At 46.2% G+C, this 22106-nt stretch overlaps 1 protein-coding gene and 1 long non-coding RNA gene across 3 annotated transcripts in view; one reads left to right on the top strand and one right to left on the bottom strand.

Annotated features, from left to right (window-relative positions):
• The window catches only part of SEMA5A (semaphorin 5A), a 555951-nt gene extending 542324 nt beyond the window's left edge, over nt 1-13627 (bottom strand). Inside the window, exon 1 of one of the 2 annotated variants that reach the window (XM_018065613.1) lies at nt 13113-13627. The gene's annotated coding sequence lies outside the window, so the exon portion shown is untranslated. The remainder of the gene's footprint in view (nt 1-13112) is intronic. The other variant, XM_018065612.1, reaches the window with a different exon arrangement.
• Nucleotides 13829-21189, top strand: LOC106503332. Its single transcript, XR_001296983.2, has 3 exons — nt 13829-14139; nt 17297-19623; nt 20006-21189. It is a non-coding gene; the product is annotated as an uncharacterized LOC106503332 (long non-coding RNA).

The following is a 22106-nucleotide window of genomic DNA, read 5'->3' as shown; positions in this document are numbered from 1 at the left end:
GAGGAACCTGGTAGGCTGCAGCCCATGGGGTCACCAAGAGTCAGACGTGACTGAAGGATTTCACTTTCACTTTTCAGGGCCCAAATGAGGTATCACCTTGCACTGGTCAGCATGACCATCGTCAAAACGTCTCCAAACAATAAATGCTAGAGCAGATGTAGAGAAAAGGGAACCCTCCTACACTGTTGATGGGAATGTAGGTTGGTATAGCCACTATGGACAGCAGTACGGAGGTTCCTTACAAAACTAAAAATAGAGCTGCCATATGATTCAGCAATCCCATGACTGCACATGTACCCTGAGAAAAATCATAATTCAAAAAGACACATGTACCCCATTGTTCACAGCAGCGCTATTCACAACAGCCTGGACAAGGAAGCAACCTAAATGTCCATCACCAGATGGGTAAAGAAGATGTGGGACATATGTACAGTGGAATACTCACCACAAAAAAAAACAACAACAACAACAAATGAAACCAGGGCATTGGTAAAGATATGGGTGGACCTAGAAAGTGTCATACACAGTAAAGTAAGCCAGAAAGAGAAAAAAGAATATTATAAGTCAACTGTACAAATAAATTGTATCTGGAGTGCTTGATCTTCTGTTATTATTTTCATTATATAAGAAAAAGAAGCCTTTTTTAAATACTCCGTGGACACTGGGAAGTACTCTTCTTCCTAATCAAAGACGTAAGGTATGTTACTCCTCCCCAGGTTAGCAAGTCAGTCTCCCCTGTAGCCACGGTCCAAGTTGAAAGCATTGACTTTCTTGAGCCTCCTTCAAAAAACAATTAATTCACTGACAGACACTCTTTTTAAAAGTGTCTTCAAGGTATTTGAATTGACAGGGGGTCTGACCACTTGGAAACCTGACTCTACAGTCCTAACTGGGTTTTAGAGTTTTAGCAGCTGAAGTCCAAGCATTGTTATTTACTCCATGGAGTTCGAAAGAAATGGACCTTACTGAACAACGCCTGGATCAGGGATGAGTGAGGTGGAGACATCCAGAAAGTCCTTCAGCCAGTACCATCTCTGGGGCGTGTCTACTAAGATGCCTACCATTGCCCTTCCCCAAGGGTTTTCCTCTGCACCAACACAAACCTCAGGGAGATGGAACCCCAGCAGGTGGGCCCAGAGAAATTGTTCCAAGTTAAATAACATTTGCAGGCATCAGCTTTTGAGTGAATGAACCTTTGCAATTCTTACTTGCCAGCTTGCAGTTTCCTGAATGATTTCTTTTCACAAGCTGGCGATAGGACCTAGGAATTCCATCACAGCTGACAGAGGAAAGAAAATTTGGCTCCAGGCCTGACTTGGGTGTCGGCTTGGAAAGCTTTGACAGCTAATAAGCCACTGCCTGGACGTGCAGGGCTCCTGGGCCCTCCCGTCACCACCCCGCCAGGCCCACCCCCAACCACCACACAAATTCCATTCACAGAAGGCATTTGCACTGGTTTCAGATGTGCATTGTAAAGGAAGTAGGGGTAGACAGGCAGAGTGGGAAAGACTGTCACCTCAAACACCTATATTCAGGTATCCCCACTTTTCCTGGCACCAACTTTGTGACCAGGGGCCAAGGAAGTGGGAGTTCCATGTGGAAAGGAGGGAGGACCTTGAGAGGCATAGCTCCACGGCTTCCAAGTGCCACCATCAAGACGAAAGGCTGAGGGGTGGAGAAGCCCCCACTGCCTTCTCACAAGGGCTTCTCTCGCCTAATAAGCAGATGCCTGCTTCTCCCAGCTCGAGAGCACCATCAGACGTGAAGCTAAAGAAGGGAGGGAACTAAATCACCACCATATTCCCGTCATGCTTATAACTGACCTAGAGAAGGACTGGCCTCATGAGCCAACATGAACCAGCCCAGCAACAAGGCCGAGCAAACGAGCGTGTCCATCGATGGCAGTGGCGGTGATGGTTTAGTCACTAAGTCATGCCCGACTCTTGCGACCCCATGGACTTCAGCCCGCCACGCTCCTCTGTCCATGGGATTCTCCAGGCGAGAGTACTGGAGTGGGCTGCCATTTCCTTCTTCAGGGGATCTTGCCGACCCATGAATCAAACCTGGGTCTCCTGTGTTGCAGGCAGATTCCTTATGGACTGAGCTACGAGGGATGCCCGTCGATGACACCTCTGGTATGTTATCCAGCTGCGGCTCGGAACCCCCGGAGCTTAGAGCCAAGCACTGAAGTTGCCACTGTCTGGACAAAGCCTGGCAGCTCCCTTCCCACGGGGGCAGGAGCTGACAGGACAGAGAGTGCCTGAGGGCCAGAGAATGAGCTGGGCCTTCCTTGTTAAAAACTTAGGGCCGACCAGAAGTTTCAAGCTCAGCTCAGAACTTCGTGGTGAAGGAGAAATGCATTACTAAAAAGGCAGCTGGGTTAGCAGAGAAATTGACCAGAGAAAGATCACGATAAGGAGGGACCGCAGAAGAATCCCTCTGATTGGGAGTGGCGGGGGGCGGATAAAAAGATCATCAGCGGATACTGGACGAGCAACAGTCCTTTCTTTCATCAGAAAGAACAAGAAACCACGGTAAAGCAAGCTCCTTTCCACAGTGGACATCTGGTCACCTTACCTCAGGCAAAGTTTCAACATCTGCAGGCTGGACTCCAGCTCCGTCAAACATGATCTTTCTTCTCTACTTATAGCCCAGAAATACTAAACTTAATAAATAAAGTGCCCGACTTTAACTTCTAGCTCAAACATTAAAGAGGTTTTCTTTCCCTGATGTATTGTCAAAATCCCTTCAAGTTTAAACTTCAGAACAAGGACAGCAGGAGGAGGTGTCAGCAGACACAAGGGATTGCAATAGTAACATTCCAGGCTGTGAAGTGAACATTCCAGGCTCTTCTCTGTGATCCAACCACCCAACAAAGGTAGGATGGGGTATACGCTAGACTGTCCGAAATGAGTATTTGATCTTAGCATCTGGACACTTTTCAGGAAAAGAAATGGTTAGGAAAAAATTTTAAAAATCATCAAAACTAATGGTCTAATACATTTTTCCCACTTAGGGCAATGTCTTCACAGAATTCTGTATGTAACACTACATCTTGCTTTAATTACGATCAACTCCAATTCTCAGATCCAATACAAATCAACAATGATTCTAAAAGGAGGTCTTAAATCAAGAGAAAAATGGCATCATTTTCTTATTCCTTGTGTTTCCAAACTAATTCTCTGTCCTAGCAAGATGGAAATTTCTCTCATCATGTAACCAGTCAATCTCTTTAATTGAATGCTTAACTGCTGCTGCGGCTGCTAAGTTGCTTCAATCGTGTCCGACTCTGTGCGACCCCATAGATGGCCTCCTACCAGGCTCCTCTGTCCCTGGGATTCTCCAAGCAATAACACTGGAGTGGGTTGCCATTCCCTTCTCCAATGCATGAAAGTGAAAAGTGAAAGTGAAGTTGCTCAGTTGTGTCCAACTGTTAGCGACCTCATGGACTGGAGCCTACCAGGTTCCTCCATCCGTGGGATTTTCCAGGCAAAAGTACTGGAGTGGGGGTGTCATTGCCTTCTCCGAATGCTTAACTAGTTACCCTTAAAATATGGAGAACATTAGCTCATTGCAAATGAAAGAAAATAACTACCAAAAGTACCCACCTAAACAGTACTTTATTGACCAATGAAAGCCACCAAAAGTGACATCAAAATATAAATGTCACCCACTCCTTTGCCACCTAATAAGCAGAAGGAAATATTAATGCAATCTCATAAAGAACTCCTTACTACTCACCAAGGGTGAGTAATAATTTAGGGTTGGTAACAGAAAAACATGGTCATTTTATAAATTTTACTCTTAATTTGTGTGTAAGTTAGGCTGCCAGTTGGGGAGGAGGCAAACTCAGAATGAGCGAGTCAGAAATTACACTGGTAAGAGGTCAATAAAATTATTGCCCTAAAATTTAAAACTCTTGTCCATCTCAATTTCTGCATATGACCACTACAAGGGCTGAAGAAATTAGACGTTCTTTACAAACACCTGCCGGAACCATCCCAGGACTGGAGAGCAATACTTCACCACTAATGCAAAGAGGCATATTAGCTCTGAAAGCCGGCCATCTCCTGCCCAGTGTATCTGGAGCCGGGACCATCTTTTTGCCAAAGTAAACACTCCCACGGAAAGTCACCATGTGGAAACCAACTGGTGTAGGGAGGGTAAGGTGCCCAAGAGAGAGCCAAGCAAGCCCCGAGGCAGGAGGCAGAGAGGATTCTCAGGCACTAAACAGATGGAAGTTGCCATAAACAAGAGGAAAGAGCTAAAGACACTCCCATCCAGGGACAATAGTCGAAGAGCAAGGAAATTACAGGCAATTCATATGTACCTCTGCCCATAACTGAATCTCAGCTTGTGCTTTAACTGCAGAATGTGTCAAAGCAGAAGGGAAAGAGCCAGAAATGATTCTAATGACTTTTCTCCTGATAGGGAAAAAGGGCCCTCTCCAGTTTAACTGTTTCGGCTCTGGGCACTCAAAAACCTGCATCCTGCCACCAGCTCTGGCTGTTAGAAACAACCTCACCAGCGGAAGCAGATGCTATGCTAGGTGAACAAGGATACAGAAGCAGGTACCACGCACTTTGCCCCATCCTGGGAAAGCAGTGCTCTTTGGTGAGCAGAGCCACGTTCTGGAGTTCCAGACCCTGCAGCTCTAAAGAGACCAGGAGATGGTGTGTTTTCCAAGATTCTCCACCCCACCAACCGCCACCCAGAGCGATGCCCATGTACCAATAAAACTAGCAGAAGAGGATTTCCTTGGTGGCGCTGTGGGAAGGAATCTACCTGCCAACGCAGGGGACACGGATTGGATGTCTAGTCCGGGAGGATTCCACATGTTCTGAAGCAGCTAAGTCCGTGAGCCCAGCTACTGAGCCCATGCTCCAGGCCGAGTCACGGCTACTGAAGCTCTTTTCATACTGTCCATGGGGCTCTCAAGGCAAGAACGCTGAAGCGTTCACGTTTTGTCAGAACTCTCCACCATGACCCATCCGTCCTGGGTGGCCCTAGCCGGCATGGCTCATGGTTTCATTGAGTTAGACAATCCTGTGGTCCATCTGATCAGTTTGATTAGTTTCTTGTGATTGTGGCCAATACTTTGGCAACCTGATGTGAAGAAAAGATTCACTGGAAAAGACCCTGATGCTGGGAAAGATTGAAGGCAGGAGGAGAAGGGGACGACAGAGGATGAGATGGCTGGATGGCATCGCTGACTCAATGGGCATGAATTTGAGTAAACCCCGGGAGTTGGTGATGGACAGGGCGGCTTGGCATGCTGCAGTCCATGGGGTTGCAAAGAGTTGGACAGGACTGAGTGACTGAACTGAACTGAAGCCCATGTGCCTGGAGCCTGTGCACCCCAACAAGAGAAGCCACCTCAATAAGAAGCCTGTGCACTACAATGAAAACCCAGTACAGCCAAAAATAATAATAATAATAAATAACACCAAAAAATTTTTTAAAACTGGCAAAAGTATCCTCAATAGACAACTGGAAACTGTTGTGCAGCAAACACTGAGTAGCCCAGGGGTCAGATGAGTTTAATTGATTCGACTTGCTTCCACGTCTCATCTGGAAACAACCTGGGTTTACTTGTTTTCAGGACAGAGATCACAGCTCTGATATACTTCCCAGGAAGTGCCTGGGGATCAAAGAGATGCTGCTCACTCAGCATCTGGTGGCGTCAGCGCTGGGCTTTGTGAAAATCCTGGAAACACAGACACAATTCCCAGGAAACACACCAGGATTTGTTTAGGCCATGGGTGGTTCAAAGAACTCTTCAGAGAGTATGCCCCAGAACTCTTTTTTCTTTTAAGTGGATAAAATGTTTTGGTACGTTGTAACCACTCAGAACATTATAAATTATTGTCACTATCTTACGTACCTCTTGCATTTTGAGGTTTTGGATTTCTTCAGTGCTAAGTGTTCTTGCCTGGAGAATCCCAGGGGCAGGGGAGCCTGGTGGGCTGCCGTCTATGGGGTCACACAGAGTCGGACAAGATTGAAGTGACTTAGCAGCATCAAGTTGGAACTACACAACTTCACTGAGGCATAGATTACACACCATTTGTGTACAATTCGATGATTTTTAGTAAATGCACATGTTGTGTGCCTGTCCCCATTATCCAGTTTTAGAATATTTCCATCTCCCTGAAAAACCCCAGCTGCCCATTAGCAGTTTCTTCCAATCCCCGGCCCCAATCCCAGATAACTTCAAATCTGCTTTCTGTTTTCACAGGTTTACCTGCTCTAGACATTTCACATTAAAGGAATCACAACACGCAGTCTTTTGGGACTGACTTCTTTCACAAAGCATAATGTTTTAAAGTTCACACTCAGTGCGGCCCATATCAAAAGTTCATTCATTTGATTGCCGAATAGTAGCCCATTGTATGGCTGGACCACACTCTGTTTATCCACTCATCTGTTTCAGCTTATTAAATCTATAAATCCAACTAAATGACAGGGCTCATGGGCCTCATCTCAGCAATACAAGAAGAAAGGCTTCCACAGTTCTAAACTTTTTCTGGAATTTCGAAAAGTCTCTGTAATGTGTGAAAATGTCATGAGGATACAATACAGTGCCTGGAATTTTTGTGCCTGTGGGTGGCAGTGGGAAGGACTGCTATTCTCAGTAAATAAACAGCCCTGAATTATACTTTTTTATGTTTTAATATACATAAACTATTAGAATACACACAAAGTGTTTTATGCTAATCTCCCAGTCCAGCAAGGTCACGGATTCATTGAACAAGCATTTACAACTGGGCAAACAGCCCTGTATAGGAAATATGAAGCTCACGGTCCTTGGCTCACAGACATCTGTATTTCAAGACGATGTCAATAAATCAGTTTGGGAGTATCCAAAACACTTTTCTCCCCCTAAATAGTTTTTAGCTTCCACGGTTGGCCCCCAAAGTTTTAACCCATAGCTTTTATCCAGGACACTATCGCAGACTGTACTATTTACATACCACATAAAGGCATTTTCCCATTCACTCACTCACCACATACCTGAACCCAGGGCAGAATCTTCTAAACACAGATTCACTAGGGGCAGTATTGTCTTGCTCTGAAGCTCCAAAGTTGGTTAAAGACTTTAAGCCAACACAGTATGTTGGGTTGGAGTAAAAAGCTACAAAGAGAAAAAGAGGAGGCTGAGGAAGAGAGGAAAGAGGGAGGGGATGGTGTCCTAACTAGTATGATGTGAAGATGCCTTTCTGAAGATGGGACACTGGAGTGAAAGCCCTCCAAGAGGCCAGATCTGGAAGCCATGAGCTGCCCAGGCAAGTGGTGGGTGGGGCGGTGGGGGAAGCTTTCCAAGCAGAAGGAATAGAATACACAAAGGCCAAAGGGGCTGGGGTCAGGAGGAGGAGACAGTGGTGGGACTGAGTCACGTCGGCAGGACCAGGATCACACAGGGTGCTTGGATGAGCTCAGGCGCTCATGCCCCCAACCAGGAACAGATTCCAGCCCACTGCAGGGCCCAGGGCCCCTGGCTCTTCCTGCACGTTAGCAGCAGCCACCTGCCAGCATGGTACCCACACCTGGTGGGCAGCCAGTCTGTCTGGGTGCTTCTCTCATTGCATCGAGACTGTCCCCTCAACCTCTCCTCCAGGCCCAAACTTGGGGCCTGCCCTCACCACCCCTCGCCAGATGGCCTGGAAGCCAGCCACCACCACCAACATTACTCCAGCCCAGCGGGCAGTTTGTCCCCTGGGGACCTCTCTGCTGCCATCCTAAGTGCCCTGCCCAGTTAAGCAAGCAGTCTATCAGAGCCCAGACTCCTGGTAACTATTCCTCCCAGCTTTCCCAGAACTAAGGCTCCCAAAGTCAAGTTCACAGCTAGCACATACTGAGGAACTGACTTGATGGGTGTCTCAGAAGTAACTTCTCCTCCCGTTCTGACTTGCATGTCAACTGTCATGAACAATGGCGTCATGGCAACGTCCCTTGAACAAAAGGAGGTTAGCATCCCAAGGGATTATTTTTGCTTTATGCCGCACCAGTTACAAACAATGTTCTCAGCTTTACAATCGGTAAAGTTTTACGGCAGATCTAAATCTGGGCCCTGTAATTGCAAAAGGAAATCACAGCAGCCAGTTGTGATGCTTAAGCTCATTTGGCTGCAGCCTGTCCAGCCATAAATGTCCCTGGCCTCCATCCGGAGCGCTAGCTTGGCACCGGGTCCCGGCGAAATCCTGGCAGCGGGCAGCTCCATCCTTGGTGGCTGACTGAGTTCAGCTCCCTGAGACAGGTCACATCTCCAGTTTTCTTTACAGAAAGGGAAGCTCTTTGTAAGGAATTGTACTGGGGGTCAGTTGGTGAGGAACACATCTGTTCCAGGAAGTTAACAGCCAGGCACTAATCATCCTATGTTTCTACAGACAATTCACAGGACACAGCTTAGCAGAATTTTTCTTACTGCTTTATTTTCTTTTCTTTGACTCTGCTTTTTCTTTGCATAAGTATATCATGTATCATTGCCAAATGTTGGGTGAATTTGAACTGATGAAAGAGGCTCTTTTTCCTGTGAATAACTTGGCCATGCTCAATCCTGACTGTCACTTGCCTAGAACTTATTTAATTTCACATTTCAGCAAATACAGTATTATTTTCTCCAGGAGAATTGCCTTCTGATAGCATCCATCTCCTGGTTATTTATCATACATATCTGTAATTGAATTACCTATTGCAGTAATGTGATCTACTCGCAAATGGACATAAAAACGCAACATAAAATAAAATTGTTCCAATATGCACCTCCTCATCATTCTATATGAACCCTAGGGTAGCCGATTTCCCAGAGAGATGGTGAGTAAAGAATGACAGATGGGAAGATAAAGATTAGCGAGTTCATGGCCTTCCAGAAAGCAAAGAAATTACCCTCTAAAAATTTATTCTCTTTTAAAAATTTAGTGTTCTTCAGTATTAATCAGGAAACCGATTCAAGTGTATGTGCAGGGGGTGGGGGGGAAGAGTAAAGAATGGAATGATTTCATTTTTCCCAAATGCAACAGTACCACACTAATACATTTTTTTTTCCCCCCCTCAGGTGATAGTTTATTTTTTTTTTTATTTTTTTTTTTTTTAAATTTTAGAATCTTAAATTCTTACATGCGTTCCCAAAAAACTTAGGAAAGAGAAGTAAAGTGCTCAACGTCGCTCTCGTCAAACAGCCATTAATCTTGGGCAATAAAAGAAAGTAAAGAAAAAGACAACAGCAGTTCCTTTGAGAAAATTTTCTGTTTCCTTGAGCCCACCATTGGGCTAATCCTATTTTAAATGTCATGCCCCAGGGACCTATAGCTTGGCTTTGAAGTTGCTTCAGAATACTCTGAAATTCAGAGCCAAGTTTCCCTAGATCTAGAACCTTTAGATGAAAAAGATGGTGTCAATGCCAGTACATAACAATAACTTAATTGTTACACTGGACCTTCTCTTGGATCAAGTTTTCATTTGCTTTGTTCTGTTTGGTATAAATTCTGAATCAAAACAAGTTTCTCTCTATATATTCCAGTTTGCTTTAATTTTTCTCCTCTTTTCTTGCCATTAGAAATTGATTCTGTGTAATCTGGATAACCAGTACCTGATAAATTCATCACAGAAGTCAGTGACATCTTTATCAAGCACACCAAAAGCTGCTTCTTCAAACAGCTTCCCAATGAGCTGGCCACTCCTCACTTGTTGAATTTAATCTTTAAGATGCTACCCATATATGCAGGAATTAGAAACCTCAGGTTGCCACCTATCTACGACTGATCATTTCTACAAGGCAGCAAATAGAGCGATAAAAACCAGTAATTTTCAACAAAGCTTCTGCATCTCAATTTTAAAAGGCTGCCAGGGACGTATGTGAAAATATCTATGTTAACAACAGTACACAAAGACAAGTACAAACAACTTCAAAGTAATTACTTGTTCTCATCTTAAGACTTAGGAAAAGAGTTGACTTTCTCTGTATAAATGTACAAAGATGCCGGTGGGCAGAAATGGACAAGGTTCCACACACAGGTTTTGCACTTGGGTGTAACTGAAATTTGTTAGACACTGTAGCTTACCTTTTAAAAATTATTTCATTCCAAATGTAAAAATGTATCACCTTGGTGTTAAAATTATACCCTAAGCAACTTGTCTGTGTAACTATAGCAACAAGTTCAGAAGCATTTTAAAACACAAATATAGTATAATTTTAGAATCAAGAATTATGGAGGATTTATTGCAGGATGTGGAACTTTGCTCAAACACTTGTACACAGAGTACTCCAAAAATGGATTCCTTGACTCTGACATAGTATAAACTAATTAATTTGTTCTGTCTCACAAACTGTAGGATTTGTAATCCAAACCTCTTCTTATGGATTAGGTCCTACTCTTAGTTAACTCGAGTTGTTGATTACTTGTTTATATAATGGGATGCCTTTAGACCTCTGCTGGACGTTTAATGAAGGAGGGGAATTTCCCCTCCCCCACTTTCCGGTATGTGTATCAGAAGGAACGCCTCCATTTCAGTGACTTTATAACAACAAAAACAGACATCTGGAATCATCAAAAATAATCACCAAGTTAATAAAAACTATGTAATGGTTCGGCTAAGCAGTTCTCTCTAGTATCAGGAGCGAAGGACAGAGTCCCAAGGAGCTGGCATCTCTTGAGCAATTAGCATACAACACATAGAAGAGTCTGTGGGTTTTAATATTTCCCATCAAGAGTCTAATGTGAACAAGATTTCTTGCTGCAAAGCAGTGGCTGGGGATTCAGAAGGTCTACAAACTCTAAAACATAAGCAAAAGTTTACGGGAATATGCACCTATTTATCATGCACTGGCCAACGTCTTTTAACAGCCACTACACTACACATTTCTATGTTTCATCCTATCCAGAAACGGAGAAGAATCATCTTAAAAGGAGACCAGCAGTGAAGAGCACAGGTTTATTTTTATCAAGTTTTGGACAAAAACAAGCTTTACCACCCAGGAGACCAAAGACTTTGCTTGCAGCAGGAATCTCACAGCTGCTTGACATTAAAACAACCGATTAAGTTAGTGTAATTTGTAAAAGACATAAAACGATTAGTATCATCTATCTTCTCCCTGTTAAGAAAAGTATGTAAAAGCATGGAAAAGTGGGTACCACCTCATCACCCCAAGGGTTCCATGAGTATGCAGAGAATTAGCATGACCAGTATAGCACTATGGATGAGCTGCTATATCATGGCAAAGTTTCCACAAGAAAGAAACTTAAGGAAAAAGAAATCTATTTCAAGTGGCCCAAGCAGTTGCACTTCAGACTGCTATTTTCATTTAAGACAAACAAGGAAAAAAATCTTTGGGTGTACAAAATCACTGTTTCCTCTAGGGTAAACACAGACATAGAGGAAAAGTTATTTAAATGGTACACAAGTTAAGCTATTATCTGCTTGAACTTGGTCACTCAAAATAGTGCAGGATAAACTCTGCCCTCTCTTCTATAATGGAAGTGGCATTAACCAGCAATTAATTTAGCAATCCTAATTAGGTGTTAAAATCTTCCCTGGTAAAGTCTGATTTTGTCTTTCTGGGTCTCCTTAGGAAAGACTAATTCTGTAATTAATAACATATCTGTTGATTGCAAACTTGGCCATCAGGGCCCTTCCGGATAAGCTGATTGTGATATACAATTGCTTTTCTTAAAAACAAGATTCAACATAAACCTTAATTAAAAAAAAAAAAAAGATGCAACAATCATTTGTAACTCCTGGCGTTTTCACTAATCTGCTCCTGGAGGAGAACTTCATGTCAATATTAAACATAACTCACATTCTCTTCACCCGATTCCCATTTCTTTCTGGGTAAATACAAAGGTGGGGGGGGCGGAGGAAGGCAGACGCACAAACAGGAAGAGTTTACAGGGATGCATTTGTCTCTGGAAGGAGTCTTTCTATTTAAAGGACCTGAGTTTGTTGACCACCTTTCCTATCCCTTCTAACAAGGCTGACAGCTCCTTCCCTGGTCTACAGATCACCTACCCAGCCACCCTCCGCCTCTAGGAAATGATAGCAAGATCCGCCTGGTCCTGCGCTTTGCTCACGGGGACCCCCATCCACTCACCGGGCACAGAGGAAGCCTTCCCAACCAGCCAGCATCCTCAGGCCCTCTTCCAGCGCTCGCTCTCGGCGCCCCCTACCGGGGATCCCCGGGAGGTTGCAAGTGCAGGAAAAGTTCAACCCCAACTCTATAAACAGCCAGCCGCATCCAGGTACAAAGCGAGGCGAGGGCGAGGTGAACGCGCTTCCCGCCAAAGCCCGGGGAGCCGGGATCTGACCGCGCTAGGCCTGGCACCCGGCGCCGCGGCGGCGAGCGATCCCGGGAGACCCCTCTTCGGCCGGTGCTCCCCCGCGCATCCTCCCTTCGGCGCCCGGATCCGCCTCTCAAGCCCGAAATCCCGAGCCAGGAGGGTATGCGAAGTGGTGGGGCGGCGGGAGAGATGCCGCCCCCATCGGGCCGGCGGCTCCCGGGGCCTCTATACCTCCCCGGCCGCGGCGATCGGGGCAGCCGCCAGCCTCAGTCTCCCTCCCTGCTTATCGACAGCGCTCAGAGGAGTTAAGGCCACAGCCTCCTGGTTTCTCGCGGGCGTCGTAGAGCCCCAGTCAACTCGACCAGAAAACCTTGCGCCAGGCAGGCACTGCGAAGTGACGGCCACCGGGACCCTGCCCTCAGCTCCTTACGGCGCGAGCCCGGACACGCGCTGGGTGCGTGCAGCTACCTCCGCTGCGCACCTTAAGGAGGTGTTAGGAGGGGTGCCCTCTCTCCCCCCCGCCCGGGGGCCCACCGGGTAGCTCTCCCTCTTTCCCTCTGCACGCTCAAACCTCGGCAAAGGCGGAGACTCAAACTTCCAGCCCGCGAACCTGCTCAACTGTGGTTGCGTCCCCCCGCCGCCCCGCATTGGGTAGTCCGATCCCGCAAGTGCAACCCCCGGACTGTGTCCCACGAGCCTACAGAGCGACCTCCCCGAGATCCACACGACCCACGCGCCGACAACTGCCGCCCCCGAGTCCTGGCCCCTCAACGCGGCTGGCTCGCGGCTGCAGCTATGACCACGCGAGGACGGGGCGGGGTGGGGGGGGTCGCTCACCAGGTGCAAGGCGCGTTCCCCGTGCCAGTCATCCGGCGCCCGGGGGGTCAAGAGTGTCTGCGAGGGTCTTCTTCAGCGCCGGCGAAGGAAGTCCAGGCAGCAGCCGCCGCCGCCCCCGCCACTTCCCTAGAGTTACCCCCAACTCGCTGAGCTCCGGGCTGAGCAGGGGTGCGCCAGCTCGAGCCCAATGCGCACCGTCCCCGGGCTCACGGCCGGACCTGAGGTGAGCAGGTTCGCGCCCAGCGGGGACGACGGGCGAGGAGGCAAAGTTGGGTGCTCCAGCAAGCTCCGCAGGGAAGTCGCCGGGTGGAGCGGGGAGAGGGGAGCCCCTGGGATGAGCCACAAGGACCGGGGCGTCCCCCCGCCGAAAGGAAGTGGAGGGTGGTGGGGGGCCGCCGCTGGGCTCGGGGCCGCGGACGGCAGGGTGCTTCGGAGCCCACCCGCAGCGGGAGCAAAGCGCACGGGAGCCAGCGCAAGGAGAGCAGCCGCCGCCGGCGCTGCCTTCCCGGCGAGTAGAGCGGCGCGGGGAGCCGGGGGTGGGGAGCGCGGGGCCGCTTCGCCCCGCCCCCGGCCCGCCCCTGAACCCGCCCCGGCCCGGTTAGCCCTGCCCATAACCCCGCCCCGGCCCGGTTAGCCCCGCCCCAGCCCTGCCCACCTCCGCCCCGCCTCCTGCCCCTCCCGGCGCGGGTGAAACCCGAGAGCCCCACCCCGCGCCTGACCTCCCGGGCCCTCCCCCGACACCGCCCCTTCCCGGGACTGGACCCCCTCCTCTGCTCTCTGGGCGCCCCCTGGACTCCGGGCAGGCCCCTACTCCTGCCCGCCCAGGGCGAGCGCGCCCGATCATTGACTTTCAGGGAGCCCCCCTCCCCCGCCTCGCAACTTTCGGTCGCTCCCCCGCCCCCTGTCCCATGTCCCGCCGCTCCGACGTGGCTGCTGGGGGTTGGGGGGGGTGCGGTATAAAGGGCCGCAGGCTGCGCGGGCCAAGCCCCGGGACGTGGCGCGTCCACTCCAGCGACCTCAGTTCCAGGTACGTGGCGGCCCCTACTCTCCGGCTAATCCGGCCGGGGGATGGGGGCTGAGGGTGGGCAGCGGCCGCGGGGATCCTCTGGACTCCGAGTGTGTGATTTTGTTCCTCTCGTGTGCTCAGCGCTGGAAACTTCGCCAAAGACCGAAGGAAGTTGCTGCGGGTTCTTGGAGGAGCATGTGGGGGGCGGGGGGTGCGCCTCCCGGCTAGATGGGGTCAGTTTTTGCAGCGTTGAATTAGAGAAGCGGACATATCCGGCGAACCAGGGAAGCAGGTCAGGGGATCCCCAAGTGGCCGGGCTGCGTGTTAAGAGAGGATAATGTCCCAGATGGACAGTCTTCTCGTCCAGTTATGGGGCAAATGTTACTTGTTGCACTTCGGCCGGTTCTTTCGCCTTTATTGAGCGAGTACTCAGGCGAAAAAGATTCGTAGTTGAAAAGCAGAATACCTTTCAAGACTTCTGGAATTTGTTGGGGGGGGGGCGGGTAATGTGTGCTGGTACTTGGTTGCAAAACTTTGGGAGGGAACGCTGAAGGGCTGCGCCTAACCTTGCTGGATGGGGGTGGAGGACAGTCTCTCTGGGCCCTTTTCTCTTCAACTGGGCTTCAGAGCCTGGCTTTCAAGCTTCCCTGGGGTGAGAAAATTCTTGAACGCCCCACCGTGGCCCTTGTACTGCAGTGACAATGGCCAGGTGGCCGCATGGGCCGTGATCTGTGCCCCTGCGTTCATCTGTAAAGACAAAGAATCCTTCGCTGGCTGGAAGTGTCACAGCTCCCGGAGTAGCCACATAGATCCAGGAGACAGACAACAGAGAAACAAACTGACATTGATTTATCTTTATTTTTTTTTAAATAAAAGAATTAAATGAAAGCAATCCCGCGGGTTTCCGTGGAAGCCCAGCCCAGCTGAAATCTCCAGTCTCTCTGTAGGGCCACCGGTGATGGAGCAGTTGGAAATACAACTCAGGGCCTCACTCGGATTTCCTTAAGATGTCCGGAGGAAATATCAGTAGCTGGGCGGGCTTTTGAGATGCTTTCTTCCCCGGGGTTATGCCCGGGCCACTCAGCCAGGTGCCTGGCAGCTGCTGGACTCCTGGGGCCTTCAGGAAAAGCTTAACAGGTCTCCTTCTGTGCTGGGCACGTGGGGCACCAGCTCCATTCCCGACATTCTGATTCTCCTGCCAACGTGGCAAGGAGACCCAAGAGCGCTTCCTGGGGAGGGCGGAGGCTGGCCAAGGTCAAGCCAGGCTGCTCTGCTTCTGGCCAGAGGGAGAGGGAAGGAGAACCCAGCCTCACACCTGACACCATCCAAGGGTGGCTCTGTGGACCTTGGATCCTCCAGCTGCTGGGGCAAAGGGAGACAGAAACTAGAATCCAACGTGTTTAGCTGCTCCTGTCCTTTGCCCCTCAACACTACAGTTAAAGGCATTAAAAAATAAATAAATAAATAAATCTCAGCATATAGAGGGCTAAGCAGAGAGAAGGAAGTATCACCCAAAGAGGGCTGATAACATTTAACTCGATAAATTACGTAACTTTATGTGTCTGTGGAAAGAGTGAAAGTGTTACTCACTCAGTTGTTTCCGACTCTTTGAGACCCCGGGGACTGTATGTAGCCCACCAGGCTCTCCATGGGATTCTCCAGGCAAGAATACTGGGGTGGGTAGCCATTCCCTTCTCCAGGGGATCTTCCCAACCCAGGGATCGAACTCAGGTCTCCTGCATTGCAGGCAGATTCTTTACCAGCTGAGCCACAAGGGAGGCCCATGTGTATGTGTGTGTGGTGTCCTGGAGGGGGGCTGGGGGGGAGGTCAATTTGACAGGTACTTACAGACTACACCAAAGCGTTGTTAAAATATGTATTTTTAGTGATAATGAATTATAAATAAATGAATAATAAAAATGAGGAATGGGAGAAACCAAATAATAATTTCGGATGCACCTTTAAAGCTAAGTCTAAACTAAACTGAAGTCATGATTTACCTTGCAACCTGGAGAAAGTTCTTGAACTTTTCTGAGCTATAGTCTTGTCAGGAGCTTAAACAAACCTGCAGGCACATACATCCTTTGTAAACATTAACAGAAAAAGAAACTGGTACAAGTGAAATATTCACCCAAGGCCCTGCACGGAAGTAGGCTCTCTACAACAAAACTCGTTTAAAACAATCCACAGGTGTGTTCTTTTCCCAAATGCAATTTGTGAGGTTTTTTTTTTCTCTTTGATAAGTCTTAGCTGAAGCCCATGTGACATTAAGCTGCTTCTCATCACAGTCAAAACTAGAGGAAATCATTTCAAAATGAAAGTGTTTAGTTATCTTCTTTTAAACATAAAATTGGAGCTCTCCCTAAACTGTATTCAGTTCAGTTCAGTCGCTCAGTCGTGTTCGACTCTTTGTGACCACATGAATCGCAGCACACCAGGCCTCCCTATCCATCACCAACTCCCAGAGTTTACTCAAACTCATGTCCATCGAGTCGGTGATGCCATCCAGCCATCTCACCTTCTGTCGTCCCCTTCTCCTCCTGCCCCCAATCCCTCCCAGCATCAGGGTCTTTTCCAATGAGTCAACTCTTCGCATGAGGTGGCCAAAGTACTGGAGTTTCAGCTTTAGCATTAGTCCTTCCAGTGAACACCCAGGGCTGATCTTCTTTAGGATGGACTGGTTGGATCTCCTTGCAGCCCAAGGGACTCTCAAGAGTCTTTTCCAGCAACCACAGTTCAAAAGCATCAATTTTTCGGCCCGCAGCTTTCTTCACAGTCCAACTCTCATATCCATACATGACCACTGGAAAAACCATAGCGTTGACTAGATGGACCTTTGTTGGCAAAGTAATGTCTCTGCTTTTGAATATGCTATCTAGGTTGGTCATAACTTTCCTTCCAAGGAGTCAGCATCTTTTAATTTCATGGCTGCAGTCACCATCTGCAGTGATTTTAAACTGTATTAGGTGAACCATAATGTAAAGGAATGAAAAGACCAACCAAACACTTGGTGAAAATGATGAATTCTGGGGCGCTGATTCATGTGATTTGAAAAACGCCATCCATTTCCTGATTCACCTCAGTTTCTGGGTGGAAATGAGAGGACTGTCTTATATCCCTGAAACAAATAACTGATTTTGTCTTGTCTTTACCTTCCTCCCTTGTGTTTGGATTTCAGCCTCATGGTTAAACTACCACCTCAGCTAAAAGGAACCAGGAGAGGGTGGCAGAGAACGTCACCCAGGGGAGACTGCCATGCTGCTGTGGGTCAGAAGTGACCTTAACAGGAAACCTTGCTGTCTGTGATCCTAACAATGCAACGAGATTGTATCCAGATCATGAAAAACCTCAGCACAGAAATTGTGCTTCTAGACGTTTCCATCATAACTGGATTTTCCTACCGATGAACAGGGAGCATGTTACAGTCACCAACCACAAGTGTTCTCTTTTCACCCCATTTTGCTTCCTTTGGATCCATGGCATTGAGAAATTGGAAGAAAGACTAGATCATCTGATCAAACCCATAAGTTTGTTTTGTTTTGTTTTGTTTTCTTAAAATGGCCAAACATTGAGAGAAAGATAGGGAGTTTTATGCATCACTAAAGTTACCTGGTACTGTTTTTTGTTCAGCAATTTTAAATATTTGGAAGCCTTACGGTTACAGTTGCAGGTGATGGAATTGCCGAGAAAGGAGAGCTCAGGGAGCCATCAGCTCCTAATCACATCCCTTGAGCTTCACCAGAAAATCTTTGGCTTTTTTTTTTCTTTCTTTCTTTCTTTTTTTTTTAACTCCAAGAAACGCTCACTCCCCTTTTAGTACAGCAGCCCACTCCCCTGGCAGAGGTAAGCAGACCCACTTTATTCTAAAAAGCAGCTCCCAAACTAGGACAGAATAGAAAGAATAGTTATGGCACATCTGAGGAATGAGCGTGGGACAAAGTGCAGGTTCCTGGACCTTAAATGGGAGGACCTGGCCCACCAGGTAGGCCCCAGGGCTCTGTAAGTCTCCTGAACATTCCATCCTGGCCCCTTCCTTGTGTCTCAGTTTCCACCCGCTGCATCCAGGGACTGCTCTGAGCTTTCCGTGTCTGGTCAAGGGAATGTGCTTCGCCACTGCCGGTTGTTCAGTGCAGGTCAGCACAGAGCAACGTGGCCTTGCTCCATCCAGGTGAGCTTGATTCACCTGTGATCTCTCTTAAACTCACTTCACAGGTGAAAACCACCTTCCCACCCCTCACAGCCACTTTCGAAGGAGCAGCCTGCCTAAATCCTACCCACCAAGAACTTTAGCAAGAACTCAAGGATACAGCAACCCGAGCGCATATTCAGTAAGAAATGCACCGTTATTTTTTACTTAGGAAAATTAATCTCACATAATCTTAGCAATTAATCTCACTTTTAATAAGGGCCTATTAATAAAAGATGTGTCTTTACTTCAACTGTGTATCCAGAAGAACAGTATTCTGGAAATCTGAAAGTATTTTTCCTGGTGTTGATGGTTAAATGTCTAGATGTATGTATTTTTCTAGCATCCCAGTTTCCTTAAAATAAAATCAGTGTGCTCAAAATACCTCAAGTCATCTTTTTATAAGTATCATATGGAGAAAGGGAAAAAATGCAAAATTTCAAAGATTTTTGGGACTACCTAGAGGAAATGCAATTTGTTTGCAACATGGAGATAAAGCACTCGTGTGTCATTTTCTGACACTGAACCTTATATATATGTTGAGTATCTATATGCAAAGAATGACTATATTTTTTAAAAAAATTATGTTTGTACTTATTAATCATTGTCCTCTATATTCATCTGTCTTTGGAAATAGAGCTTTCAGAAGAAATAAGTACATTTAGAAAAACATTTTCGAAGAGAGGACTCATCGTGCACAAATCATTCTTCGTTTATTCCAGCATTTACCAGGGAGATCAACTCATAATGACCTTGAGTTCAGTGAAAAGCCTCTCTACTAAGTGAAATTATACCAGTAGGCAAAGTGCCTCCTGGAGCAACGCAGTGAGAAGATGAGCTGTTAAGAACCCTGTAGCACCGTCTGTCAAATCTCATTTCAGACCCTCCTTTCTGTTCCCGTGTTGTTGCCTTAATTCAGAATGTCAGTTTCTTTCCCTCCTCTTACCAGTCTCCCTGTCACCCCTAGTCTACATCACTGTACCGCAATGATCACCTACAAACACCACCCCTACTCCCATCAGCCTTAATAACACAGGACACCCCCCACAATTATTTTTAAATTGCAATCGTCTTGGCTTTGAAAAAAAATTGTTTTTCTTGCATCTAGGTTTGACCATGGAACTTAGCCATGATGAATAAGATAAAAGTCTGTGAAATTCCAAGAAAGGCTTCCTAAGAGAGGCAATAACTAACTGGGCATGCTCTTTCTTGCCCTTCCCTCCCATTTCCAGATTCCTGCCTGGAGCTTGATTGTAATGGTTGAAATTCCAGCTACCATCTTGGACTCGTAATCTCAGGATCTGAGCCATGAGCTAAGGGTAATAAGGGTGTCCCTGGTGGCTCAGACGATAAAGAATCCGTCAGTAATGCAGGAGACCAGAGTTTGACCCCTGGGTCAGGAAGATCCCCTGGAGACAGGAATGGCAACCCACTCCAGTATTCTTGCATGGAGAATCCCATGGACAGAGGAGCCTGGCAGGATGTAGTCCACAGGGTCACAAAGAATCAAAAATGACTGCAGCAACTTAGCATGCAGCAGACAAGGATAATAGAGGTGGAGGAGGGAAAAATGCCTGAGTCCTTCTTGACTTTATGGAGCCCCCTTATTAAGCCAGGACTTCTGCCTCCAGACTTCATAACGTGAAAAAGAAGTATATTTCCCATGTTTGTCCATCATTGTCTCTGTTTTGGTTTTCACAGGAGAATGTGACTCCTAACTGACAGAAGTGTGCAACTCTCCCAGAGTCAGCATCCCTGTGGGTTCATCTCGGCATCACCACCCACGCCGCCTTCTCTCCCTCCCTCTGATGCCTTCCTGCCTTCAATGTAGTTTGTTGCCTGGCATGTTCTGGCACTGGGCTGCACCTTGGGAGGAGAGTAGAGAGCAGCACAGCCAATGCCTACCCTTTCAGGCATTACAGCCCTTACAGGAATTAAGGAAGGTAGGGGTCAATGACTGATTTCACAAGTATGTTGGCATAGGCCCTGGTAAGTGCTATGAAAGACAAGTGTAGGGGTGTCTGATTTAGTCTGGGGAGTCAGAACAGGCATCGTTGAGGAGGTGGCCTTTGGCCTGACTTTGGAAGGATGAGTAACAAAAAAATAGGGGAAGAGAGAATCCAGGAAAAAAGCAGAAATATTTAACTTTAGAAGTTAACACTTGTTAAAATATCAAAGATAGTAATTGCAAAAGAATAGCCACAGACAGAATCTTCTGAAACAGTAGAGACAAAAAAAGATGAAATACAGACAGCTTGGTCAATCAGACAAATGGAAAGAAAAAAATTGTGCAAGAGAAAAACTGGAAGAAATTAAGTAAATACATAAAATCTAATTATATCATAAAGCACATAACAACAAGGGGAAAAATACACACCAGGCAAACATCAGTCAGAATAAAGCTAGTTTACAAATACTAATATTAGGAACAAATTTTTAGATTAAAATCTTTTTTGGTAAAAATATTCACCATCTAAAGAAAGTTCAGTCCATTAGGAAATATAAATACATATATAACTAACAAAACAGTTTCAAAATAGAAAAAGTAAAAATCAGAATTGTAAGGAAAATTGACAGATCCCCAGTCATTGATAGTGCACATTTATCTCACTAATTGATGAATTCACAGGGGGAAAAATAGTATGAATTTAGATATTCTGAGAAAAGCAATTATCAAGGTTATTCTGATATGGTATGGATATATCAAACACTCATCCAAGAATTACAAAAATCAAGTCTGGGGCCACAAAGCAAGCCTCAATTAATTCTGAATAATTAGTACCATAACTGGGGTACAAATTAATAATTTAAAAAAGAATTTAGAAAACCTCACATTTGTTGGCTTTAAGCCATATTTTTAATAACGTGACGAGGAATAATGGAAATCAGAGAAACTTATATGTTGTATAAAGGATTCAACATATATAATGTGATTTAATTAAAGTTATATTTACAGGGAAATTTAGCCTTAAGTACTTATATTAAGAAGGAAGTAGTAAAAATCTTTTTTCCAACTTTATTGAGATGCACTATATAAGTTTAAGGGGTATAACATAATGATTTGACTTGTATCATAAAAAGATTTTCCCAATAAGTTTAGTGAACAGCCATCATTTCATACAGATACAAAATTAAAGAAATAGAAAAAAGTACTTCTTTGTGATGAGAACTCTAAGAAAGAGTTCCTAACAAGCTAGATTTCTAACTCAAAAACCCAGAAAAAGAACAAAGCAAGTGAAATAATGTAATTAATATCACATTTTAATGAAATATGCTGTAAAGATACAGTGGAGAAAATGGGAAATTCCAAAGCTGTTAAAAAAATCATAAAAGATTAACAAAACAGACGATCCTCTGAAAAGATATGTAACTCACTAGGGAAATTTGGCTTTAGAAAACTAAAGAAAAAATGAAAATCCAATAAGACGTATGACCATTAAAGAAAGCTCTTCGACAAGAAAAGCAAACAGGAGAACTCTACTGAATATTCAAGGCACAGTTTACCGCGTTCTGTGAAAGTGATCCTGGTGAATATGAAAAGTTTAGCCCAACCCCCTCAAAATTCAAGAATGTTTTATCATTAGAAAATATACTAATATAAATCACCTCAGCAACTAAATAGAGAAGGCAATGGCACCCCACTCCAGTACTCTTGCCTGGAAAATCCCATGGATGGAGGAGCCTGGTAGGCTACAGTCCCTGGGGTAGTGAAGAATCGGACACGACTGAGCGGACTTCACTTTCACTTTTCACTTTCATGCATTGGAGAAGGAAATGGCAACCCACTCCAGTGTTCTTGCCT

The sequence above is a fragment of the Capra hircus genome, chromosome 20 (assembly GCF_001704415.2).
Source record: "Capra hircus breed San Clemente chromosome 20, ASM170441v1, whole genome shotgun sequence".
Classification (NCBI taxonomy): Eukaryota; Metazoa; Chordata; class Mammalia; order Artiodactyla; family Bovidae; genus Capra; species Capra hircus.
Note: the sequence above shows the minus strand (reverse complement) of the source record. Positions and strands in the feature narration are given on the sequence as shown.